Source organism: Eschrichtius robustus, chromosome 12, assembly GCF_028021215.1.
Source record: "Eschrichtius robustus isolate mEscRob2 chromosome 12, mEscRob2.pri, whole genome shotgun sequence".
Classification (NCBI taxonomy): Eukaryota; Metazoa; Chordata; class Mammalia; order Artiodactyla; family Eschrichtiidae; genus Eschrichtius; species Eschrichtius robustus.
The window spans coordinates 95284433-95311602 of record NC_090835.1 but is presented as its reverse complement, the minus strand read 5'-3'; the positions used below and the strand labels follow the sequence as shown (position 1 = coordinate 95311602).

The window sequence follows — 27170 nt, the reverse complement described above, 5'->3', positions numbered from 1 at the left end:
GACGCGCAGGCTCAGTAGTTGTGGCTCACGGGCCTAGTTGCTCTGCGGCATGTGGGATCTTCCCAGACCAGGGCTCGAACCCGTGTCCCCTGCATTGGCAGGCAGATTCTCAACCGCTGCGCCACCAGGGAAGCCCACACAGTATCATTCTTGATGTAACATTGTTTAGTTTCCCTGTTATGTGTTTAGGGATTCTCATCCTTAAAGCCAGTCATAACACATTTCTGTTTCTGTTTTTTTATAAGTTGGTAAGTAAAATAATTGGAACACTCCCCGTTTAACAACAGTCTTGAACCCCCAGGAAGGCAGACAGCTGCCATGCTTGCTTGTCCAGGACCCCGCTTTCCATTGCCCTTACTCTTGGTCCCTGTCCCTCAGAGGGCAAATGAACAGTCTTGCAAATTCACCTCCAGACTCTTCTCCTGTTCAGGAAGCTGTATTCACCTCATCACAGTTTGTATTCAGCACACTGAGATCTCAGGTATGCCTCAAAAGCCCACATGATAAAATTTTTTTAAAAGGTGACAATTATATCTGAGTTAGTTTTTCATTGATCAGGAATAAAGGCTACCTACATTTGCAAAGTGTTATTGACAGAAAAGTGTTTGCAGTTAAGGATCCGTAACCTTTTCTCTTGTCACTTAGAAACAAGAAAAATTAAGTGATCAGCTGTTTTAAGCACCAAATGCAGTCATTCTAAACATCAGGATCGGGAAAGCAGTAATTCAGTTCCTAGTCATTTCTAGTAATTGAAATATACATTTCCTCTCTGTGTAATACAGTTCAATTCCTGAACCAACCATATCGCTTAAAAAGGTATATGACACTTCATGCTTTTTCCTCTTAAGGAGGAACTAGCAGTGCTCACTTGTTACAGGGGAGAAAGACTGTACAGAGGATTAGCCCTTAACCAACCCTGTGGGATTGGCCTGTGCCAGTGGCTCTCAGCGTGTGGCCCCCCCGCTGGCAGCATCAACATCACTTGGGAACATGTAATAAATGCAAGTTCTCAGCCCCACCCCAGACCTTCTGTATCAAATCACGGGGCTGAGCAATCTGAATTTAACAAGCCCTCCAGGTGATGCACACTCAGGTTTGCCCTGTGTGTTCGTTCACTCCGTAAGCCTATCCAGCCATGCCCACAATAAGCTGCCCATTTATGACTAGTAGGCCACTTTCCAGCAAGTTCAAGTACCCATGCACCCAAGGGTCAAGTTGAATATTTACCAAGAGTCGGTTATGTCTCTTCTAAAACCTATTAACACCATTTGTACTGATGTATGGTCGGGCCATTCAAGATGGCTGTACTCTTGCTCTCTGTACATCCCCTGCTTGACCAGTCCCTGCTTCACTCATGAGTATCCAATTCTCTTAATTATAAGGCTTAATCAGCTGCCTGCCTGCTTGCCCCCTGCCCTGCTCGCTGGTTTCCCTGGTAACTGATGAGTCAACCTGATGTCAATTCCCCATATAAATGGTAGCCTCCTTCTCTTGCGAGTACTGAAGATTGCAGCTGTGTCCTGCCTGCTGTCGGCTGTACATGGCAGGATGTCAGTCCAGGACCTTTTGCTTCAGATGCATAAGATCCCCTATCCAATAGCCATTGATGTCTCTGTCACTGTCTCCTGGCTCTTTCTTTCTTTGGTCTAGAGGCTGGGCAACTACAAGGCTTGCAAGCCTGTGGGGTGCAGCCCAACAACTGGCTGTTACATTTAATTTTGAAATGCTTTTTGAAAAAATGTGCTCTATAAAGGAATAGACAAGATTGTAAAAAAAAATCTTTGAAGCTTCTAGACTCACATGGTTTCATAAAATGTACAAATTTCACCCTCCAATTCAAGGAAACTAAACCTGCAGTTGTAGATAATGCATTACGAATGTGGTTTTCGTAAGAATCCTGACCATGCCTTGGTGTTACATCACAGTATATTCAGGTGAAAGTATATATAAATGTTTTAAGTTAAAACAAAATATTTAGGGTATATATGCACTGTTTTTTAAGACTCCCTGTCTAACTGACTATTTTTATTAACTAATAATCTTCCACATGATTCATCTATTGTATTTTTAAGAAATTTTCTAACACAATCTTTAGTATATTGACCCCAAAATGTTTAACGTTTTAAATTTAAAATGAGTTTTTTTCTCACATGCCATTCAAAATTGCAGAAAATATTTTTTTAAACCGCTTAAGGGGTTTACAGTTTTTAAAAAGTTGGAAGATGCTACTATTTATTTAACCAATGCCTGTTTGTTGGAGGTTTTGGTTATTTTCAATTTATCAATAAGTTATTGTAAACAATTCTACAGTCATCACCAAAATGCCAGCTTATTAGTCTTAAATTTCATCTCATAAATTCTATAAAATGGACATTTTCATTTTGGATCTTGTGTCTAGCATTGCAGAGAAGTTGATGATGCGGATAATTGCTATTTCCACAGGAATGTGGTGACAATGAGCGATTGCCAGATTAGCCCAGAATACTTGGAACCATTTATTTAATTCTTCAAGGAGGGACTGTTTACCCCTTTGTCCTTCCAGACTTGTTGAAATCTGTGCAGCTTGAATGTGAGAAACCCACACCAGAAGAAAACAAACAAGTAATTACCAGCTGCAGCTGAGGTGGAGAAATTCAGCTGGACCTTAGTCCTCAGCCCAGCGTGAACAGCTGCTGGCCTGCCAGTCAGGTACTAGAACTCGCTGTAATATGGAAGCTGTAGGTTACATGTGGTCCAGTCATTGGCAGTTTTATGTCACTCAGTCTAATAAAAGCCTGCTCTTTCATATGATCGAGGAGCATTTCAGGGCCTGCCTAGACAGTACTTCCCCAGGCCGGTGTGAGGACAGCCTCAGTGGGTGACTCAGGACCCTCACAGTGACCACCCCCCCAACTTCCCAACCACCAGGCGGCTTGAGCCCTCCCAGGGGCGGCCGCTTCATGAATTGTTTCTCCCCATCTCCCACATTGCTTCAACAAGATCAGTGAATATTCTTCCTTTTTTTTTTTCTCCTTCCTTTGGTCTTTTTAAAAATTTGTTTTATTGAAGTGTAGTTGATTTACAATGTTGTGTTAATTTCTGCTATACAGCAAAGTGATTCAGTTATACATATATACGCATTGTTTTTTAGACTTTCCCATAATGGTTTATCACAGGATATTGAATATAGTTCCCTGTGCTATGCAGTAGGACCTTGTTGTTTATCCATGCTATATATAATAGTTTGCATCTGCTAATCCCAAATCCTTCCCATGGTCTTAAATGGAAAGTTTTGGAATGATTTTAGTCATTACCCCATCACTCCAATTCCCAGTTTTTCTGAGATTACATATACATACATACACACACACACACACACACACACACACGCACACACACACGGTCTCAAAATGGTTACGCTGTTTTTCTCCTCTGACCTATTGATGGGGTGAATATACAGCATCTTTGCCAATACTGAACAACACTGTCACTCCCAGAATTAAACCCTCAACCAAGTCATTTTATCAGGATGCTTTCACGTAAAAATAATAAAGAGCTCAACTTGCACCAGTTTAAACAATAAAGAAATGTACTGATGTATATAATCAGAAATCAAAGGCAAGGCGAGTCCATGGTATGTGGATCCAGTGTTCAGCAGTCATCCTGGATCCAGGTTTTCCGGCTCTCATTCTTCTTCCCACATCATTAGCTTCGTTCTAAGGCAGGTATTCCTCGTGGTCATGGGATGGTTTTAAGTAGCAGCTGGGGCTACATGCTCACTTACCTTCGGCAGAAGGGAGTCATTTCAGGAAGCGCTCCCATAAAAGCAAGGGGGAAGTTTCCTAAAGAACCCTGAAAGCATCCCTTTGCATTCCATATGCCTGGATCATGTCCATGCCAATGCCTGAGCCAGCCACTGTCAAGGGAACGGGAGTTACCTTTGGGACAATCAAATCCCCCCTTGGAGTTGGGGACAGAATTGTTTTCTTGGAAGCAAGTTGGAAAGGGGTGGATACCTGAATAAAATTGGGTTCCATTCAGAAAAGAGGAGGGCAAATGGGTGCTGTACAATGTAAACCACAGTTGTGAGGTGTTATTATTTTAATATGATGCTGGACTCATTTTGCTAATATCATATGTTGAATTTTTCATACTGTTGTGTGGTTTTCTTCATTATGGTTATGTCACGTAAGAAAGCTATTTTAAGATTTTCTACCAAAATCCTAAAATTATGCAGCGCATTTTCCTCCCAAGCTGCTATCTGACTGTCTCCTCCTATTGCTCCTGCCAACTATTTATCACTAAGGGATTTGAATAATTTGCTTTCATCTTGGCTGAATTTGAGAAAGCTACATTAGTGAGCTTTAGACCATCCTTTCAATTCACCAGTATCTAATTTATTCATGCTCTGGTCTTTGAGCAGTTTATTTTCAATACCAAATCATTTTATTAGATATTCTTTTTTTTAATTAAACTTTTATTTTTCAGTTGTAAGAAATAACATAGAGAGATCCATGTGCCCTTTACTTAGGGGTAACATCTTGCAAAACTGTTGTACGGTATCACAACTAGGATATTAATTAACATCAATTCAATCAAGATCTGGGATATTAAAAAAAAAAAAAAAAAAAAAAAAAGATCTGGGATATTTCCATCACCACAAGGACCCTTCATGGTGCCCTTTTAAAATTATTTAAAATTTTTTAAATTGTGGGTTTAAAAACCACATAACGTGAACCATCTTAACATTTTTAAGTGTACAGTTTGGTAATAAGTATATTCATATTGTACAACTAACTTTACTCTTCTTAACTAAAGTATAGTTGATTTACAATACTATATTAGTTTCAGGTGTACAACACAGTGATTCAATATTTTTATAGATTGTACTCCATTCAAAGTTATTACAAAATAATGGCTGTATTTCCCTGTGCTGTACACACACATATGTAAAGTAGATATGCTTGTTGTTTATCTTTTTTTTTTTTAATTAATAGCTACTTTATTTATTTATTTATTTTGTTTATTTTTGGCTGTGTTGGGTCTTCGTTTCGTGCGAGGGCTTTCTCTAGTTGTGGCAAGCGGGGGCCCCTCTTCATCGCGGTGCGGGGGCCACTCTTCATCGCGGTGTGCGGGCCTTTCACTATCGCGGCCCATCCCGTTGCGGGGCACAGGCTCCAGACACGCAGGCTCAGCAGCTGTGGCTCGCGGGCCCAGTTGCTCCGCGGCATGTGGGATCTTCCCAGACCAGGGCTCGAACCCGTGTCCCCTGCATCAACAGGCAGACTCTCAACCACTGCGCCACCAGGGAAGCCCGCTTATCTATTTTATACATAGTAGTTTGTATCTCTTAATCCCAGACCCCTATTTTGCCCCTGCCCCATTCCCTCTCCCCGCTGGTAACCAAGAGTCTGTTCTCTATGTCTGTGAGTGTTTAAACTATCTTCACTCTTGACTGTTTCTTCTTACTCCAGTCCTTGGTGAATAGTAAGCATCTACTCTGCCTGGCTCTGTCATAGATACAGTGGTAGGATAGGCATGTCACTAGTAATGTGTAAGACGGGAGACCTGATTACAGAAAACTTTAACCTATGGGGGAGGGGATAACACATGTACACATGATAAAATTTCAAAAATGGATAGTATATTTCCCAAAAGACAAATCATAGAATAATTAGACAGTTCTTCTGTCTCATTTCCACTTCTTTTTTATCCCTTTGTGTGCCTATTTTTTTCTCCAAATTCTACTTCCCTCTTTATACATCCTCCTTTGTTCTCTATTTTTTTCCCTAGATAGTTCAGAACCCAAGCTTTGTGAAATTGATTACCTCTGGTGAAATTGCAAAGTGATTATCTAATTAATCACAGTACACTGAGAACTTTTTTTTTCCACCTGCTGTGAAATTCTCTTAATCACAAGGACTTTCCTTAAAGTGTTCATCCTTCTGTAGTTATTGATATTTGCTTTGATCTATGTCCAGCAGGTGGCACTAAAGGATAGTTAATAGAAAATACGCATCTCCACCATAGATTAAAAATTTGTTGGAGTATACAGCATTTTGAGTCCTTCTACTTGACTGCATAATAATCAAAAGTTTGGATGGTCTATCCCTTGAATATTTTAGCTCCAGGGTCACTGTTACACTCTCCAACACTCCTCTTGTCTTAATTCTTGGTGATTTCAATATCCTCGTGGAAGATCCTTCCCACATCCTTCACTTCTTGGTTCGGTTCCTTGACTTTCTTATATCCCTGATCTCTTCCCATTGGAGAGCTCAGAACATTTTGCTTTGGACTTTTTCTCTTTTCTATCTATATACATACTGTTGACCTGAAACAAACAGACTGACATATTTCTCCAGCAAGGATGGGTTAATTTGGGATCAGCAGAGAATTGAAATTCGGGGTCTGCAACCATGGTGAGCCACATGCAAGTCCCTGCAGAGGAAGGGAAGAACACTTTTATAAAAGGAAAAGAAAGTTGGGAGGGCTGTAGTAAACAAAGAGTCCATAGCTTTTCACTGGTTGAGTCCTTGCCAGGAAAGGAGCCTTTCTTCTTCCCGCTGCGTTAAGCATGGCTCAGGGTGTGAGAGCTCCCCCTTATGGTTTCCCACCTCTAATTGCAATTTCTGTTTATTAATTATTTTTACAATACTCATCTTTGGTGATCTCATCCTGTCTGATGGCTTTAAATACCATCTACATGCACGTGACCGCCAAATTTATATCTTCAACATGGACATCTTCCTTAAGTCCAGGCTCCACTTGGATGTCTCATCAGCATCTCAACATGTTCCAAATAGAGCTCTCTGCTTCTCTCAGAGCCTTTTCCATCTCTACCCCCCAAACAAACCCTGACATCATTTTTTACTTCTCTCTTTCTCTCATGTTTTCTGTCTAGTCCTTCAGCAGATCCTGTCAGCTCTTCTCTAAAAATATATCCAGAGCCACTTCTCACCACCTATGCACTAAATCCTTGCCTAAGCCACAGCCATCTCTCAGCTAGATGTTGTCATAGCCCTCTGATTCATCTCCCTGCTTCTGCCCTGTCTCCCTTCAGTCAGTTCCAGAGACGGCAGCCAGATTGACACTGTTAAAACATAGGAGAGATCCTATCGCTTTTCTACTCAACGATACAAAGACTTCTGACCTCACACCAAGTAAAAGCCAAAATAATAGTGGTCTACAAAGCCATGTAAGACCAGACCCCACCCTCCAGCTCCCGCCATCCTGTTCTCTTGGATCTCATCTTCTAACACTCTCCCTCACTCACTCTGCTCCAATCACACTAGTCCCTCCATGTTCCTCAGGCGTGTCAGGCGTGACACCGCCCAGAGCCTGTGTGCCTCTGGTTCCCTCTGCCTGGAAGGTTCCTCCCCCAGACAGCTGATTAGTCACTCTTCCACCTCTCCAGGTGGGACAGCCAGTGAGCTCTTCCCTGGATGAAAACCAGTCCTACCACTCCCATAGTTCTCTAGCCTGCTCCCAGCTTTATTCTTCTGGGGCGGTTCACGCACGCGCATGCACGCAGAGGCATGCCCACACACGCACATGCGCATGCACACATTTGGTTTTTGTTTTTAACCCATCTCTCCCCAGCTAGAGTGTAGGATCCATGCGGGAAGAGACTTGTATCTGTTTTGTTACTGCTGTATCTTCAGGGCCAACAAGGGTGCCTGGCACATGATTGGCCCTCAATAAAAACTTGTTGAATGAGTGAATAAATAAATGATTACATTGAATTAGTGGTTGAATCCCAATATTTCTCAGCACACCAATGTCACCTAGCCCTCATGACGTAGAGTACTTTGCCCTTCCGAAGTACAAGCATGGGCAGATCTCCAAGCCCTTGGTCAAGGTTTTATTGAAAAGGAAGATTGAAACTCAGAACAAAGGAACTCACATGCTTTTGTAAATCATTTACTGACAAATACTCTGCCAACAATCCTCTTTCCTTGATCCAGCTTTTTTCTGAATGTATGACTCCTAATGGCATAAATTCTACAAGGCTGAACACAATGACATGTGTTATAAAATACCAGCCAGTGAGAGAAAAACATCCTCACCCTTAGAATCATCTATAAATTTAGGATTTTGTCAGCCTAGCCAATATTTTAGAACCCTGAGAATGGATGTCTGTAGTTTATTTTTGTGAACCATGATAAGTTTCTCCTGCAGTCACTTAAGTGTCTTTAAGCCCTAAGATACTTGCATTAATCTGAATAAAAAGGAAGGACTTTGGGTCTCTATCCTCCAAATTACGTGTTCTATATTTCAAATGTGATGAGTGTTATTAAACCATTTCTTTTTTCTGTCAGGTGAAGTAATTTTATTTGCAGTTTATTTGCTCAGAAGAGAGAGACCACACCCAAACTCTTTTGTAGCAAATTTTAAATGCTAACACCTTTCTGGGAGGGTAGGGTAAGGAATGGAGAATGTAGCATTAATTCCTGTTTAGTGTTCTAAGGACGTTCTTTATGAAATCTGTATATTTTCCACACTGTCCAGCCTTAAACAGTTTCCAGATCTAGCTAACTGATAGCTTCACCCCCATCTAAACAGTGATTCTGTTTTTTTACTTTAAGTACTTTTATGCTTTAAGGAAAAAGTCGACCAACTCTTTGCCTATAGTGCCCTTGACTGTCCACTCTTTCGTGCAACAAGTGTTAATCTAGCATGTCTTTTGTGCTGGGTCTTAGGGATATAGAGAATAAGCAATAAAGAGAATAAAATTTAGCTTTATTTAAGAGGCTCACGAAGCATTAGTAAGATATGCAAACAGATAATCAAGATATTCAAACAGAGAATCATAATGCAAGGCACTGTATTCCACATCAGAGCACAGAGGAGCAAAGAGAGGAATGATATGTCTGAAGGATCCTGTGATGGTTTCATGGAGAAAGTGACATTTAAGCAGAATCTTGACTGATGAGTGGGAGTTGACCCAATATAGAAAGAGCAGAATCTCTCCAGGGAGAGACTTGTATCTGCAAAGACTGCAAGTGTGAAGGAACACGGCATGGTGATAGCACAGGGAAGTGTTTGGTGTACCTGAGCCAGAGATGTGGACAGGAGGGAGAGGTCCCTGGGAAAGCTGAAGTGTCTGTGGACCCTGCTCAGTGGTTGGGCTTTCTGCTGTAAACATGCAAGGCTTTTAGGCAAAGGACAAACCCATCAGTCTGTTTTAGGACGCTCGTTCCAGTACAGCGCTCCTCGAAGTTTGGCACTGGACCAGCAGCAGTGGCCTCCCCTGGGAACTTGATGGAAATCCACATTCTCAGCTCCAATCCCAGACTTCAGAATCAGAAATTCTGGTCATGGGGCTTGGGAATCTGTGTTGTATCAAGGTGCCTAGCTGATTCCAATGCACACTTAAGTTTAAGAACCACTGTTCCGGGAACAACAGGGAAGATGCAGTGGGGTAAATACAGATTGCAGCTCGATAGGCTGTTCCACATAGCTCAGCCCTGAAAAAAAGCCAGAGGCATGAGTGTGGGCAGGACAGGATGCATTAGAGAGAACTGTCTGAAACCTTACACTTGGCAGGAGATAAGCAAAGGATATCTGGAGCACCAGTTGTCAAATCTCACCAACATTTTCTGGGTGGCTTTTAAAAATTATACCTTCTGGGTCCCACTCTTTTATCTTTTTTAAAATTTTACTTTTTAAATTTTATTATTTTTGGCTGTGTTGGGTCTTCATTGCTGCGCGCGGGCTTTCTCTAGTTGTGGTGAGAGAGGCCTACTCTTTGTTGCGATGTGCGGGCTTCTCATTGCGGTGGCTTCTCTTGTTGCGGAGCATGGGCTCTAGGCGCGTGGGCTTCAGTAGTTGCAGCACGCGAGCTCAGTAGTTGTGGCATGTGGGCTCAGTAGTTGTGATGCACGGGCTCTAGAATGCAGGCTTAGTAATTGTGGCTCACTGGCTTAGCTGCTCTGCGGCATGTGGGATCTTCCCGGCCCAGGGATCAAACCCGTGTCACCTGTACTGACAGGCAGATTCTTAACCACTGAGCCACCAGGGAAGTCCTGGGTCCCACTCTTGACTCATGAAACAGAATTGGCATCCTATTTGCGGATCCTCTTCTGCTGCTCCTATGTCTTCTTTGCATTTTGTGGTGTTTGTTCATGGAATCTTCCTTCTTGCTGAAGTTGTTCACCTACTTGCACTTTGGGGGAGTTTCTGTAAGTACCACCTGCTTTCTTTAGGGAGGAAGATGGCCTTACAGCATCAGAGCTGGGAGGCGCTGTCACCACGCAGAGACCCAGGAATCTCAATTCCTGCCACTCATTAAACCCCCTGGACAATTTATTTTAAAATGCTGGTGCTCAGGCTCAATTTCGAGCTAAATAAATTAGAATTCCTGGGAGTGATGTATTTCTAAAATGCTCCCTAGGTGATTCTAATGTGCAACCAGCAATAAGAACTATAATGTAGTCCAACAGCTTCATTTTAGGAAAAAGGAAAAAAAAGATCCTAGGGTCAAGGAGGAGCAGACCATGTAACCTGGGTCAGATAAGGTATAGTCAACTGTATTAAAAATGCTTAAAAGGTGGAGGAGTACCTTTGAATACCAAAAAAGATTGTTATGATTAGTAATGAGGATGATACTGTTGGACTTCCAGACACAGATGGCAGAGCAAAGCCAACTCATGGGGTCTCTCCCCAAGAGTTAAAGCAACAAAAAAATATTGAAAACACACAAAAGCCAAGGAAACAATAAAACAATAAAAACTTACCAGCCTCAATTAAATAAGAAAAAAGGCAAAACTTCATGTCATACACTTTGAAAAAGAGGCATCAACAGAAGAACCAAATGATCCTGGAGTGGTACAGTCTGTTGTGGCTTCTACTTTTTCCTCCCCAGAAGCACTATATCAAGCCAACAAAATCTTGAATCTTCTCACTAACACCTTCCTATTTGCAGAGAAGAGGACCAAGGGCATGGATTGGCATCCTGGGGAGAAACTGTAGAAAAGTCTTCAAGATTAGAAGCCCTTTTCTCCCTTGGGGCCATTGAAAGATGCTGGAAAGACTACAAGGTCTTCCCATCCTCCAAGACATTGGGTTGAGTTGGGGTGATGCGCCAAACCTCACAGGAGTTGGGTGTATCCCTTGCTGGGTTGACTGAGCTCTTTTACACTTGACAGAATCTCCAGGCACTTTCAGAGCTCATGTCTCCTAGGCTCAGACTTCAGCCCCAGCTTGGGTCCACCTCCACAGTCTTCCTACCAGCAGGCTACAGAAGAGTGATCTAAGAGCAACACCTTTCCTTCAAACTGGAAAGGCACAGTAACCTGGCCTCAAAATAAGGTGGGGAACACATCAAGTAGAATCCATTCCACCAAATGAGAGCAAGTAGACAACCGAGCAGAGCTATTTAAAGCATGAATAACTTCTGTCTGCTCTACAGGTGTTCTGTGGCTGAAAACAAAACTAAACGAAAAGAAAATTAAAAGTGAAAAAAAGAGCATGCAAAAAATGGGCAAAGAACCCAGTCTGGAAGAAAACATAAACCAAGAAGTAGAAGTAGATTTCCCATGAGTACATCATGCTAAAGAAGACTATTTTTAAAATACTTTTTTTTTTTAATTGAAGAAGATTCTAATACTTTTCAAGGAAATGGTTTTAGAAAAGTGGTGAGGTAGACATGGGATCCCAAAGAGTAAAGGACTGAGTACAGGGTAGGTAGACCTTTATTATGGTAATGAGGAAAAAAAGGAAAAACAGAAGTTTGAGGGTTTATCTGAGAAAAGAGAGGGAATTAAGATTATTTTTGTACGTTTATTTTTAGATGGAATCACTGAGCATATTTGTAGGTTAAAGGAAACAATAAAAAAATAGAGGCCTATCAGTCTTAAAAAAGAAGGAAATTCTGACACACGGTGAAACATGGATGTATTTACCTTGAGGACATTTTATCTAAGTGAAATAAGGCAGACACAAAAAGACAAATACTGTATGATTCCACTTAGATGAGGTATCCAAAGTAGTCAAACTCAGAATAGGAAAGGAGAATGGTGATTGCCAGGGGCTGAGGGGAGGGGAAATGAAGAGTGCTTATTCAATGGGTATAGAATTTCAGTTTTGCAAGATGATAAAATTCTAGAGATCACAACAATGGGAATATACTTAACACTGCTGTACACTTAAAAATAATTATGATGGCAAAGTTTATGTTTCTTTTACCACAATGATAGATAGATAGATAGATATGTAAGTAGGTAGACAGATAGATGGATAGAGTCTTAAGGTCCAAATAACCCCCATTTATCACCTCACTCGTAGGGTTGCTGCTTATCTGGTTAGAAGGATTTCCATCCTCTCTGCTGGAAAGGAATCCTGATTTAACAAAGAGGAGATAAAAGTCACAAGATGAACAAAGACTGAGATTTAGTGACATCATTTGAGCCCCTGGGTCTTGTAATACCTGAAACAGTAACCCTTTGGCATTTTCAGTTAAGGAGAGACAATCAAACTCCTTTTTTTTTCCTTCAAGAAAAAAAAAAAAAAGGATGAAACTAACACAGCACTGTAAATCAACTATATTCCAATAAAATTTTTTTTAGAAAACAGAGAAAAAGACATCCTATAGGATCCAGCCTGACTTTTATTTTATCCTTCAGACCACAATGTCATAACTCCTTTCTTAAATAATAGGTTAATAATAGAGTACATGTACTCTACCACAACTGAATCTGCATTTAGCTCCGTGTGTTCACTAATTGGTGTGGATCCGCTGTGGCACATTTTGCTGTACAATCTAAAAGTGCTGACTGGTTTCATTAGCAGAAAAAATGAGCTGTGGCCTATGTGTCAAGCAACTGCTTTGCTTTCTGGTACGTAACTGATTCTGCTCCAAAGTGCCAAAATCCACATAAGTTCTGAAAACCTCACATGGATTTGCGAGATGATTCTCATTCATTTTGTAGCGGTTCCCCTTCTTGTTCATCCTCTTTCCTACTTGGTTATTTTTGTCACCGCCCAAGTTGGAGACCCTGGTCTGCTGGTAACGCACCGTGCCCCTAAACTGCTTTTCAAAGTGGTTGGCAAGTCCCTTTAAGAACACCCAGAAATCTCAATCTGAAGGGGAGGGGCCGCAGGAATAGTTCATCTAAAAGATGAACGGAACGAGCTTCTTGTTCCTCCTCTCTCCAGTACAAAAAGAACATTTCCATGGGATTTGATTAGCTCCCCTTTTATTGATCTCTGGCTCATCTAAGAAGGTGCAAGAGAGATAGTTTTAAAAGAGTCTGTACCCATAGTAAGCTCTGATGAAAAGAACCAACAGCTATTTCAAATGATAGACAGTTTAGATCAAAGACCTGAAGTCAAAATTGTGCCATCATAGGCCAATCAATAGAGACAGCAAATGTCTGGTGTGTCAGAATAGCAGTCCTTCCTGGAGAAGAATTTTTTGGAATTAAAGATGTCCCAGGTGACTTTTTTAAAAAAACCCAATTGAAATCATAGTTTACAAACAGCATTATATCGTGATTTACTTAGCAGTAGAGCATAAAGATTTTGATGTGAAACATTTTTATTTCTATCAGTGTTTATAATGGCTGCATAATATTCCTCCCTGTGGGTATAAAATTTATCTTTTTTAAACTTTCTTTTGTTGTTCAATACTTTGGATATTTCTGATATTGCACTGTTAGGGATAACCATGATGAACAGTTTTGTCCATCTAGATTTTCCCATATTATGAACTGTTTCCTTAGATCCTCAGGGGAATTATGTGGTCAAGCAGTAAACATTTTTATCAGCCTTGATCCATGCTGCTCAGTTGTTTTCCAAAATGGATTTAGGCAATTGAAGATTAGTTTCACTCTCTCCCTGTTAACACTGAATATCATTAAAATAATTTTCATTGTAATTAAGGGGGAAGAAATGTCCATTTGCACCCATATAATTACTACTGAAATAAACACTTTCCATATATTCTTTATTAATTTATTTCCCTTTTGTGAATTGTTTTTGTGATAGTTTGTAAACCAATGGCAGGTTTATTTCTGGAACTTTCTAACGTCCTCAAGCTCTTTCTTTCACTCATTTCGGCTACATGTGACTGGCAGGCCAGAAAAATGCCCATAATGCTTTATTTTCACACTAGGTAACTCAGTGGGTAACACTAGGTAACCAATTAATTGCCATGTGGTTCCAGGCAAATCCCCAGCCGCCTCTGCGTCACCCTCTTCCTTCTTGCTGCCCTCTGGTCCCTCAGAGGAGTGAGAATGCCATTTCTGAGCTTGGGAGAATTTATTCCTGAGAGCACTGGTTGCCAACATTGACGGCACATTAGAATCATCTGGGGAGCATTTAAAATTCCCAGCTCTCAGCACATTCTACACACCAATTAAATCAGAGTCTCTGGGGCTGGGACCTGGCATCACTGTTTTGGGAAAGCTCCCCTGAGGATTCCAAAGTACAGCCAAGGGTTGAGAACCACTGTTTTAAATCTGCAGCCACAGGAGCACTACGCCAGGCGCTCAGGCTGCAAAGGCCCATATGCAGTGACCCCTGCTCTCAGGGAGCTCACAGCTGGGCGGTTTGGGGGGCAAAGCACATTCTGAATGTTTTCATAAGGGAGTGATTTTGTATATATGTATATGTATGTATATATATACACACACGTGTATACATGTATTTGCACACACACACGTATATATACCCATGTGTGCCACTTAATTAACTGTAACCTATAATTTGATCAACCAGTGGCATCATTTCAAAAGGCTGACCTTAAAGCACGATCAGATTCCGACTTGCCTAAGAAATGGTTGGTTACGTTTACTATGCTACATTTACTGAGATAAAAAATATATATGTACAGATTAGAAAAATCATTTACAAACTAGAGATTAAAGAGGGTTTTCACGTTATTTCTCTCAACAAGAAATTTAAACTCATTACACTATTGCCCCCTGAGGTTTCTGCAGCAATACTTCTCTCCACTAGGTGGTACTCTGGACAAATTCATAAGCTGTTGCCTTTGCCACAGTTGGGGTCCCATTAGAGAAATTCAATCTTTCTGTGGCAGAAATGGCTATTCATTCATGGTCTGGATCTACAGCAATCAGAAATGGTTTTCTTACCTTTTTCTAATTGAGAAATGAAGTTAGGCCTGCTTGAACAGTATTTATAACGATCAATCCAAATATTGTCTTTAGAATTTTTAAAATCTACCTTATTATGTTATTGAATTCTACTGCATCTCCACCCAATTATCAAGATAATTATAGGCTTTAAAATGGCTTCACAGGCTTCATCTTACAGACACTCAGTCCCTTCTTTTTCTATTAAAGCCAATAATGAAATACAGCCCCCATCATCTATATATAAAGATCCAAACACACATGAGACCTCAGAGAATTGAATTTATTTTTATGTGTTAAAGCATCTGAATGTTATTTGAGACAGGATTAAAAGAAAAGCATTCCTGACTCTTCTCAACAGAAATAGGACTGTCCTTGGCCCTGGGCCTGGGTGTTTGAGCCCTTGGCTAGACTAATATACAGTATTCAGCAGAAGGCAGGTCAGGGTGGAGTTGCCGCTCATGGTGCTTGTGCAAATTCTCGGGAAGCTCGACCAGAATTTCCAAAGGCAGCTGGTCACTGCCATTCCTTCAGCTACTCTGGAAAGGGCAGGATTCTTGACTGTCCAGGAAGCCCAAATGCCACAGTGTATCCTGCGTTCATCCACATCTAAGTGCAGGTCCTGCCCCATAGATTCTTTCTGCCATTTTTGTTGATATGGATAGACCATTGGAATGAGCCTGGGTTCTTCTTCATAAAACTAAACTTGATATCAAGAGCCAGAGAAGGACAAAGACATGTTTGCTTCCTTCTCGCACTAGGTTTCCTCAGTGTGAGGAAACCTCAGAAAACTGGATATTAACAGCAGGGAGAGCGACAGTAGTGTTTCATCCTTCCACTGGCATGGCCTAGAGTTTGGCTGGTCTCTGAGCTTGCCTCAGCAAATGTGATGCACTCGAGATTCGTAGCAGCTTCTTGGATGAGGATATTGGTGCCTGAGTGTTTACATGGTGCTCTTTCTGGTTGCTAGTTAACTCTCTTTCCCGTCATTCCCAGGGCCCAAGTCAGCTGTGGATAGGGTTAGTCAGCCTCTCACACCACAGAGCAGAGCCCCACCATCTGTGCTGGTACTTTTACATGAACGCTGCTTCCTCCTTCTAAGAAATGTTCTCCAAGAACATGGGGTACTTGGAATGAACACAGAAGTAAACATGGAAGGTGAGAGGATGCAGGACTGGAACACCTAAGTCATAGCTTTTAGAAGAGCAATCTTCTGCTCAAGGCCGACTTCTCATCTCAGTGGGGAGCTGGACACACAGGACAGGCAGACCGTCCACGTCAAATGGGTGCTCGTCCTGTGTGAGGCCAGCCAACCAGCCATGACCTGCAGTTCATGTGAAAACAACAGAGAGGGAAGGGACAGTGTGGGTTAAGCCGTGCCACTGGAAGTCAGGCTAACGTGGGTATGGTCAGGCTCATTCTCAACATCCCCCCGCATGCTGGGGGGAGTGGAGGGGACCGAGAGACTCGGATGACCCAGCAAAGGGAAGGAGGTCAGAGTATAGTTGGGACCAAATACAACTCTCACCAAGTCATCATGTGCCAAGCACTTTACATCAACAATCTCCTTTCATACCCCAAACAACCCTGGGTGATAGTGTTGTGTTGGCCAAAAGTTTCATTTGTTTTTTTCCGTAAGGTGGCTCTAGGAGCTCTTAGCTGTCTTTAACTTCATTCAAAACAATTTTGTTAGATTGTATGTGACGGCTGTCATATCAGCATGCATTTAAAAAAAGACATCAAAATTGGTGAATTTTTGTGTAGCCATTTTAATATTGAAGATGGAAGAAAAAAAGCAACATGTTCAGCATATTATGCTTTATTATTTCAAGAAAGGTAAAAACTCAACCAAAGCGCAAAAAGAGATTTGTGCTCTCTTTTTGGAGAAGTGTATGGAGAAGGTGCTGTGACTGATTGAACATGTCAAAAGTGGTTTGTGAAGTTTCACGCTAGAGATTTCTCAGTGGACGATGCCCCACGGTCGGGTAGACCAGTTGACGCTGATAGCGATCAAATCGAGACATTAATTGAGAACAGTCAACGTTATACCACGCGGGAGATAGCCGACGTACTCAAAATATCCAAATCAAGCATTGAAAATCATTTGCACCAGCTCGGTTATGTTAATCGCTTTCATGTTTGGGTTCCACATAAGTTAAGTGAAAAAAACCCTCTCGACCATATTTCCTCATGCAATTCTCTACTTAATGAAAACGTTCCATTTTTAAAACAAATTGTGCCTGGAGATGAAAAGTGGATACTGTACAACAAGGTGGAATGGAAGAGATCGTGGGGCAAGCAAAATGAACCACCGCCAACTACACCAAAGGCCAGTCTTCATCCAAAGAAGGTGATGTTGTGTATATGGTGGGATTGGAAGGGAGTCCTCTATCATGAGCTCCTTCTGGAAAACCAAATGATTAATTCCAATAAGTACTGCTCCCAATTAGACCAACTGAAAGCAGCACTCGAAGAAAAGCGTCGAGAATTAGTCAACAGAAAATGCATAATCTTCCATCAGGATAATGCAAGACCGCATGTTTCTTTGATGACCAGGCAAAAACTGTTACAGCTTGGCTGGGAAGTTCTGATTAATGCATCGTATTCACCAGACATTGCTCCTTCAGATTTCCATTTATTTCGGTCTTTACAAAATTCTCTTAATGGAAAAAATTTCAATTTCCTGGAAGACTGTAGAAGGCACCTGGAACAGTTCTTTGCTCAAAAAGATAAAAAGTTTTGGGAAGATGGAATTACGAAGTTGCCTGAAAAATGGCAGAAGGTGGTGGAACAAAAGGGTGAATACGTTGTTCAATAAAGTTCTTGGTGAAAATGAAAAATGTGTCTTAAAAACCGAGGGCACTTTTTGGACAACCCAATATCATCCCAGTTTTACAACTGAGAACATAAAAACTTTAAAATGTTGAGTATGCTAGTCAGTGCCTCACAGGACGTGGCCAGGTCTCAACCTGAATCCAGGCCGGTCTGCCTCCAAGTCTCAACCTTTGTGAGAGCAAGGTTTTCTGCTTGGTCTTCCAGACTTTGTCCACATCCTTCAAAAGGGATAAACAGATATCCCCAGTGAAGTACTAGCTACCCCTAGGAACCGGGAATGGGGAGTAGGCGGGATAAAGGAAGAATTCTGCTCTGTGAAGTGATGATTGAATGCAACAAGGCTGAACCTAATGGTGGAACCCGGGCTGCTTTTCTGCTGCAATCGATACTTGGCTTTTTAAAGGATGGTGACACATACTACCAGTGCTCATTCCTATTTTAAAATATGGGCACATAGCCCAGAGCTGCTTTTATCAACTTTTCCCCCAAAACCTCAGCTGTAATTCCTCAGCAAACGAAAAGTATATTTAAAACAGTTTTTTCTCGCTAGAAACAATGCTATAGTGCTTATTAAATCTATAGATTATTCACAACACTAAATATTTTTTACACAATAGCATTTAATACAGGATTTTAAACAGAATGTCCGACCCATTTTCATAAATGGCAGACTTTTTTGTTGAGATGGATAGATGTTTCCACTCATTCCAGAAAGGTTCTGTTGAAGGAAACAAACACCATATTCAAAGCATCCATTTTTCAAAAAGTGACATGTACACAGCAAAATCATCAAGATTTGCATTACACAAAAGAGGTGATTTAGGCTCAAGCACTCCATATAATTTGATAAACTATCCAAAGGAAACAACTTTTCCAGATATCTGAGGGCTCTTGCATCCAGGAGTGACGTGCTTGCCCAAGTTGAACCAATCACTGCCCTTCCCTGGCATTTTAGTTAACCTTGGGACCAAGGAGAAAGTGGGTTGGTCCTGTTCTAGTTGTGGGAGTAGCAAGATGTGAAATGTGGACCAGTGTGTAGCGATAATGAAGTCGACAGGGAGAGAAAAGCATAGACAAAGCGCAGATCCTTGTGATATTTCGGTCTCTCATAGTTTCTCAAGCGGGGCTGCATCCTCATCCTTGCCCCTCTTGCTCTTTGGGTGTCGGTTTCCTTTGATGACATAAGAAACTCCCATATCCTATCAAATCTCTCTTTGTACATAAGCTCATTTGAGTTGATCTTTTATCACATTCAAAGAAAAAAACAACTCATGACTAACATGCCATCAAACTGAAACTATATGAACTATTTGTCTCAAGAAATTTCAGGACTATGTCAGAATTTTAACTTCTTGATATAATAAGGAAGCCAACTTCTTTGCTAGAGTTGCCAAATGGCCCCTACCTTAAAAGGACTCTGTAAGAGCTGAGCAGGATGAGAGCAGGCACAGGGTAGTCCTGTTGTGGATCAGACATTTACATAAAAGGAAAGCATTCAGCACATCTGCATAAGAGCACACAGCCTGGCTGGTGGAAAATGCTAATAGGAATCCAACACTCCACCCCGGGCTTGTGCTCTGTCCCAAAAGAAGCTGAGCTGAGGAATCCGTGAAACACAAGCCTTTGAATGTAGAGATGAAATTTTCAAAATGGTGCTCTATAGAGAGGTTGAGGGGATCCAATCACATTCAAGACTTGTCAATCATTAACAATTACACTTAGGCAATTGGAGAATGCCATTTATATGACTGAATGCCACTGGTCATTTCTTTCCTGGGCAGAAACCTCAAACACCAGCCTATCACGTTCGGAACACTATAGCCCTATCCCTGTGAAGCCTTCCCAGGTGCCTTAGAATCAGGTCCTCTGTAGGGAGGAGTATGCAGGCAGAGGAGAAGGGCAGGAGGGAAGGTTCTCCAGATACCCAGCAGGTCTAAGGAATGGAAGAGAGCTCGACCCTCTAGGTGAGCATCTGCAGGTACCACCTCCTGCTCCCTTGGGCCTGATTTTCCAAAAGGAGAAGAAGCCACGTCTCACTTGGCAAAGAGAAGAGGAAAAAGGACCAGTTCTAGAGTACACATTTAAATTTGCAGCTTGTACATGTCCTACCCAGCACCACCTGTGAGGCCCCCTCCCCTCTCTCCCGCTCTGGCAATGCCTATATAGTGGTGGAAGAGTGTCCCACCCCAAATTCACGTCCAGCCAGAACCTCAGAATGTGACCTCATTTGGAAATAGGATCTTTGCAGATGTAATTAGTTGAAAAGCTTGAGATGAAATAGTCCAGGATTTAAGGTGGGCCCTAAATCCAGTGACTGCTGTCCTTAGAAGAAGAGAGGACACAGAGAGATACAGATAGAGAAGAAGCTGTGTAAAGAGGCAGAGATTAAGTGATGCTGCCACAAGCCAAGGAATGCTAAGAGCGATCAGAAACCAGGAAGAGGTAAGGAAGGAGTCTTGCCTAGGGCCTTCAGAGGGAGCATGGCCCTGCTGATACCTTGCTTTTGGACTTCTAGCCTCCAGAGCTGTCAAAGAATAAATGTCTGTTGTTTTAAGACACCAAATTTGTGGTATTTTGTCACAGCAGCCACAGGACACTCATACAGTCTCAAAGCCCTTTGGCATCCCTCCCCATGCCACACAGACCTCCCTTCTACACACCATCTTCCCACCCCCTACTACGTCTCGTCTCTACCTTCCACTTCCCCATCCCCCTATCAAAGGCCCCACGTCTTTTTTTTTTTCTCATGTATCTGTTAATCCCAAACTCCTAATTTATCCCTACCCACTCCCCTCCCCCCTTTGGTAAACATAAATTTGTTTTCTATGCCTGTGAGTCTGTTTCTGTTTCGTAAATCAGTTCATTTGTATCATTTTTTTTAGATTCCACATAGAAGCGATATCCTTTGATATCTGTCTTTGTCTGACTTAATCTCTAGGTCCATCCATGTTGCTGCAAATAGCATTATTTCATTCTTTTTTAGAGCTGAGTAGTATTCCACTGTGTATATATACCACATCTTCTTTTTCCATGCATCGTGTATGGACACTTAGGTTGCTTCCATGCCTTGGCTACTGTACATAGTGCTGCTATGAACATTGGGGTGCATGTATCTTTCTGAATTAGAGTTTTCATCTTTTCTGGATATGTGCCCAGGAGTGGGATTCCTGGAACATATGGTAACTCTATTTTTTAAGGACCCTCCATACTGTTCTCCATAGTGGCTGCACCAATTTACATTCCCACCAACAGTGTAGAAGGGTTCCCTTTTCTCCACACCCTCTCCAGCATTTATTATTACAGACTTTTTGAGGATGGCCATCCTGACTGGTTTGAGGTGATACCTCATTGTAATTTTGATTTGCATTTCATTAATAATTAGCGACGTTGAACATCTTTTCATGTGCCTGTATGTCTTCTTTGGAGAAAAGCCCCCGCTTCTGAAATGTGGCTCATGTCAGTTAAAGATTCAAAGAAAATCTATTTGGTTGAATCAGTTCTCATCAGAATAGAAAATGCCATCATTTGCTCAAAACATTTCCATTTTTAGAGAGGATTCTTACAAATCTTTAATTGGTAGAATTTACTATTTGGGGGGAATGAATATTTAAGAATTAGAAACACTTCTCTTTTAAAGAAGAAGACATGTTCACCCCTGGGATTCTCTTGGTTCAGAACTCAGGTGGTATCTTGAACAAGAACTGGGAATTCAAACAGCCAGCTTCAAACCCAGATCTGTCTTTATCTGCTCTGCCTCATTTGTTCTCCTGGGAGTTGAGCTGTAGCTTTCCCGAGAGCTTGGCCCCAGGCTTCTCCTCCCTTAGCTGTCTCCTATCAGCTGGGGAAACCACCTCAGCTGCGCTCATGCCCACCTAAGGGCAGCGGTTAATTTTGGAAGTGGGGTGAGCTCTGGGGACTGGAGAGTTGGCTGACGTCTCCCACATCATCTACCCACGGCCCTGCCGGCCCGGCTCGGCCTCTCCGGTGCGTTAACTTGCATGCGCGGTTGTGGAGCCTACGTTTCCCAGTTCACGCTGACGCAGAGGGAAAACGAGGCCTGCTGACAATAATGCAAAATATTTCTCTGGCTCTGCAGTCCCTTCCTCCCCAGGGCCTCCTGCTCCGCTCTCCCTCCTGGAACCTCCATCCAGGTGGAGTGAGAAGTGAGGGGATTGTACTACCAGCCCCACCAGCCAGGCGTGTCCTCTGGTCAGCACCCTCCAAGTCCCCGCTCCGTGGCTGCTTCTGAAAGGGAGGCTCTCCTCCCAGGCATTAAGCAGAGGCCGTTACATGGATGGTTATTTGGGGTTATTATTATACCTTTATTTCTTGAGGACTTGGACATAAGCTATATGTCTGTGCCCCTTTTTCCCCCTTTACTCCTTCCCGTTGGTTGAAAAATGCACTTGGTGGCTGAACTGGAACAGCCGACATAGACCAGAAGGTGACCTTGGAAAATGAGGTCATGGATTGCTGATCATTAAGCTGGAAGGACCCTGAGTTCCCGAGGCTGTAGGGCACTATACAGCGCCATGGACGGATGGCTTCCAGATTCTTATATGAAAGAGAAATACATTTCTATCTCCTTTGAACCACTGCTATTTGGGGGTTTGTACCTCATAACTGAGCCAAATCCTACTCACATCCTTTAGCTTTATTTGTACTTAATGTTCTCAGTTAAGGGTGCTTAGTTGCAAGTGACAAAATAGGTAGAATTTGAGCAAGAAGACACTGAATTGTCCCCCGTTACAAGAAGCCTTGAGGGAGGGAGCTTCAGAGTTTGCTCAGTGGTTCAAGAACACCAGGATTTTAGGGCAGCAGCTCGTGGCCTGCTACACCTGGTCACAATCTGGCTGCAGCAGCTCATTTTCACACGCTAGCACCCAGAGCAGGAAGGAACTCTCTCCTTTATTAGGTAGAAAATCTTTCCCATAAACCCACAAGCGGATATTCCCTTGTCCCTCTCTGCTCACCCCTAGTCCTGCCACTACCAATGGCACATGGGATTGTTCCATGGGGTGGGGGACATTGCCATTCAAACAAAATCACTCTTCCGTTAGCAACGAAGAATGGAGAATGGCTATTGGGGAGGCCACCAATGATGTCTCCCCTACTAATTAAAAAGCGCACATTGAGGGATAAAGACGTTTTGGCCCTCGGTTTGATTCCTTTCTACAGTCGTGTTGACATCATTCTGAAATGCCAAAACAAATTCCATTCACTTGGGGCTTTGAGATTTTAGAACAGACTATCCCATGACTTAAGGCTAAAGAACTGTGCATGAACAATATTTAACTAACCTTACAGTTAGAAAAGATTATGATTTAATCTTTTATGCTTTCAGCCCAAATCAACCTCAGGAAGAAATGAGAGCTATTTATTTTAAGAAATACCATGGAGAACAGTATGGAGGTTTCTTAAAAAACTAAAAATAGAACTACCATACTACCCAGCAATCCCACTACTGGGCATATACCCTGAGAAAACCATAATTCAAAAAGAGTTATGTACCACAGTGTTCACTGAAGCTCTATTTACAATAGCCAGGACATGGAAGCAACCTAAGTGTCCACTGACAGATGAATGGATAAAGAAGATGTGGCACATATATACAATGGAATATTACTCAGCCTCAAAAATAAATGAAATTGAGTTATTTGTAGTGAGGTGGATGGACCTAGAGACTGTCATACAGAGTGAAGTAAGTCAGAAAGAAAAAAACAAATACCATATGCTAAGACATATATATGGAATCTAAAAAAAAAAAAAAAATGGTTCTGAAGAACCTAGGGGCAGGACAGGAATAAAGACGCAGATGTAGAGAATAGACTTGAGGACACAGGGAGGGGGAAGGGTAAGCTGAGATGAAGTGAGAGTGTCATTGACAATATACACGACCAAATGTAAAATAGATAGCTAGTGGGAAGCAGCCACATAGCACAGGGAGATCAGTTCGGGGCTTTGTGACCGTCTAGAGGGGTGGGATAGCGAGGGTGGGAGGGAGAGGCAAGAGGGAGGAGATATGGGGATATATGTTTATGTATAGCTGATTCACTTTGTTATACAGCAGAAACTAACACACCATTGTAAAGCAATTATACTCCAATAAAGATGTTAAAAAAAAAAAAAAAAGAAATACCAACCTCAGGGGCTCCTGAGCCATTCCCTCTCTTTCTGAATTGTTGGTTGTCCTCTGGAATACCGCTGGTGTCTGCCCTTTCTCCAGGGAGCTCTCCTCCCCCTCCCCTTCCTCCCCCCTCCTTCCCCTTCTCCCCTGCTCCTCCTTGAGCTTCTTCCCTCTCCTTCCAGACTTGCCCTGGGCCTTCTCTCTTTTTTGGGGGGGGGGCCTTCTCTTTTGTTATTGTTCTTTTTCTCTTTATTTCTTTTGTCTTTCTTGCTTCTCCCTGCCTTTCAACTGCTCTTAATATTGAAGTCTTCCTGGTAGAATCTGTTGTTTCCTTAGATTTGTTTCATGTTCATTATCCTTACGTTAAAAAGCAAGTGAGTTAAATGTTTAGGCGTGGTCCTTGCAGAAATCCCTCACAAAATGAAACTAAATGAACACAAAACAAAACAAAAAACCAACCTTCCCCATTTCTGTCACATGATTAATTATATTTAGTATTTGTTCATATGAGGGAAAGAACTAGCAAAAAGCAGTATCCTGTTGGGCTCTCTTCTTTGATTTGATCTAATTCATTCAGCCCTGGTGGACAGTGCAAAGCCATATGGGCTGTGATGAAGCCCAGCAAATATTCATGTAGCTGGATCCTTCCAGGTACTTGGCTACCGACACAGAGACCTGGCTTGGACCCAGCACTGAGCAGAGGAGTCCTGCATGGGGGTGGTATGGACTGAATTGTGTCTCCCAAAATTCATATGTTGAAGCCCTAACCCCCAAATGTGAGGGTATTTTGAGATGGGGCTTTTAGGAAGTAATGAATGTTAAATGCGTTCATAAGGGTTGGGCCTTAATACAGTAGACCTGAGGCCTTGTAGGAAGAGGAAGAGTCCTCTCTCCTCTCTCTATATTTCTCTCTCTCTCTCTCTCTCCATTTCTCTCCCCACCTCCTGTACCACATGAGGACACATCAAGAAGGTGGCTTTCCACAAGTGGAACCAGCCAGCGCCTTGATCTTAGACTTCCCAGCCTATGGAACTGTGACAAAATTAATTTTTGTTGTTTAAGCCATCAGGCTATGGTATTTTGTTATGGCAACCTGAGCTGACTGATACAGGGGGCATAGTGTCCGAGCCAAGATTAAGACAACATGGAACCATTTCTTCATCCGCCTTCCTCTCTGTCTGTAGCTGAAGGTCCACCTCCCAAGAGGCTCTGCTTGTTCATCCATGAATCAATAGAGTAAACTCTGGCTTCTCAGGGGTGTGGTGAGGAGGGAATGAAACTTTCCTGAAACTAATTCTATTTCTTTCACATCTGTGGTGAGTTCTCTATTATTTCTGGGGTGATTTCTTTCTTTTTTAAATTCCATCCATAAAATGTTTTGCATGTATCTCCAAAAGATAAGGAGTTTTCAGAAATAACCATAATGATCACACCCCGCTAAATTACCAGTAATTCCTCAATACCATCAACTATCTAGTACCCAATATTCACATTTCCAATTGTTTCATAAATGTGTGCATTTTTATTTTTACAAATAATTTATTTGAGTCAAGGTCCAAAAAAGGGCCATCAACGGCAGTTAATTCTATGTCATTTAAGTCTCTTATAATCTATTGGGTCCACGTTCATTATTTTATTTCCTTGAATTTGTTGTTGTTGTTTGTTATTGTCATTGTGGGGAAAGCCAGACGATTTATCCTATAGGGTTTCCCTGTTTGGATTTGCTTGTTTTATCTTCATGGTATTTTAAAATGTTCCTCTCTCTTTTGTGATTTCCTGTAAATAGTTGGATCTATAGGCTTGACAAGATTCAGGACGAATTTTTTTAAGACTGCTTTATAAGGGTGGTGTGATCTTCCATGTGAATGAAAATAATATTTGTTTCTCTTTCTGTGATGTTGGCAGGCAATGATGATTAATACATAGATCCATTGATTCATTAAGGGATGAAAATGATAATATTCTATCGATCCTTATTTATTTATTAGCTGGAATATTTCTATAAAGAGAAACTTTCTCTCATCTACTGTTTAGTTATCCAGTACAGTTTAGATAGCAACATCAGGATAAGTCCTGATTCTTTCCCTTTGTTTATTGGCTTCAAATTAATGTGTTGGTTCACCAGCATTCTCCAAAGGGGACCAATTGGTAATTAATCTGAGTTGATTTTTTTTTTTTTTTAATATGGAATGCTTCACGAATTTGCGTGTCATCCTTGCGCAGGGGCCATGCTAATCTTCTCTGTATCGTTCCAATTTTAGTATATGTGCTGCCGAAGCGAGCACCTGAGTTGATTTTTTTGGTTTGTTTTTTTGTACCATTATGAACCTGTGGATTTCAACATATTTTATGTGTTTCGATCCATTGCAATTATTGTCCTTAATGTTAAAATTGCTCAATCTTTAGCTAGGGAGAGCCTCTTAGGTCAGCCCCGAGTCCTTTTGACGTGCCTTAGTAAGATGTCTTTGCCGTCATCCTTTCTTCCTTGATTTCTGATCCGAAAACATATTCTAGGTTTTTCTTGTATGTTTCCTGACCCAGACCTAGAAGAAGTCATCTCTCCAGAGAAATCTTTCCTTATAGTGGGAAATGGTATTGTAAGATCACAATCTGGCCACTCAGGATATACATTGCTATGAAGTTGATCATTATTTGTTTGGCTATTTCTGTAGACAGAACTAGGAATTTTTTTTAGAAAAAGATTTTATTTTTAATTTTTAAAAGACAAAATACATCATGAGAACATATTGATACTTCCAATTCAAATTCAGGAGTAAAGGGTTTATTTAACCTTTTCTATCTTAGATATGTCCTTTTTCCTGCACCAATAAAATTGGTTGTCAGTGACACTGGAAATGATACAATTAGAATATCACACCATTTTTCATTTGTTTTATCCCACAATATACTCACAATGGTCTTAGAGAAATGATGCCACCACTCACTGACAATATGAATACTGTAACTTGTGTTTAGATTTTTCCCCATGTTTATCCTAAAGGTATAACCCACTGGGGGTGTACAGTTAAATTATTGTGTTTAAGATCTCTTGGAATAGCTCTTTTTTTTTTTTTTCTTTTTTTTGCTGCATGGCATGTGGGATCTTAGTTCCCTGACCAGGGATCAAACCTGTG

At 41.6% G+C, this 27170-nt stretch overlaps 1 protein-coding gene and 1 non-coding gene across 2 annotated transcripts in view; one reads left to right on the top strand and one right to left on the bottom strand.

Moving 5' to 3' along the window:
• STMND1 (stathmin domain containing 1) overlaps nucleotides 1-27170 on the top strand; it is a 108669-nt gene that overhangs the window by 35847 nt on the left and 45652 nt on the right. The gene's annotated exons all lie outside the window — the stretch shown is intronic.
• Nucleotides 26215-26321, bottom strand: LOC137774350 (U6 spliceosomal RNA). Its single transcript, XR_011075872.1, has one exon. It is a non-coding gene; the product is annotated as a U6 spliceosomal RNA (small nuclear RNA).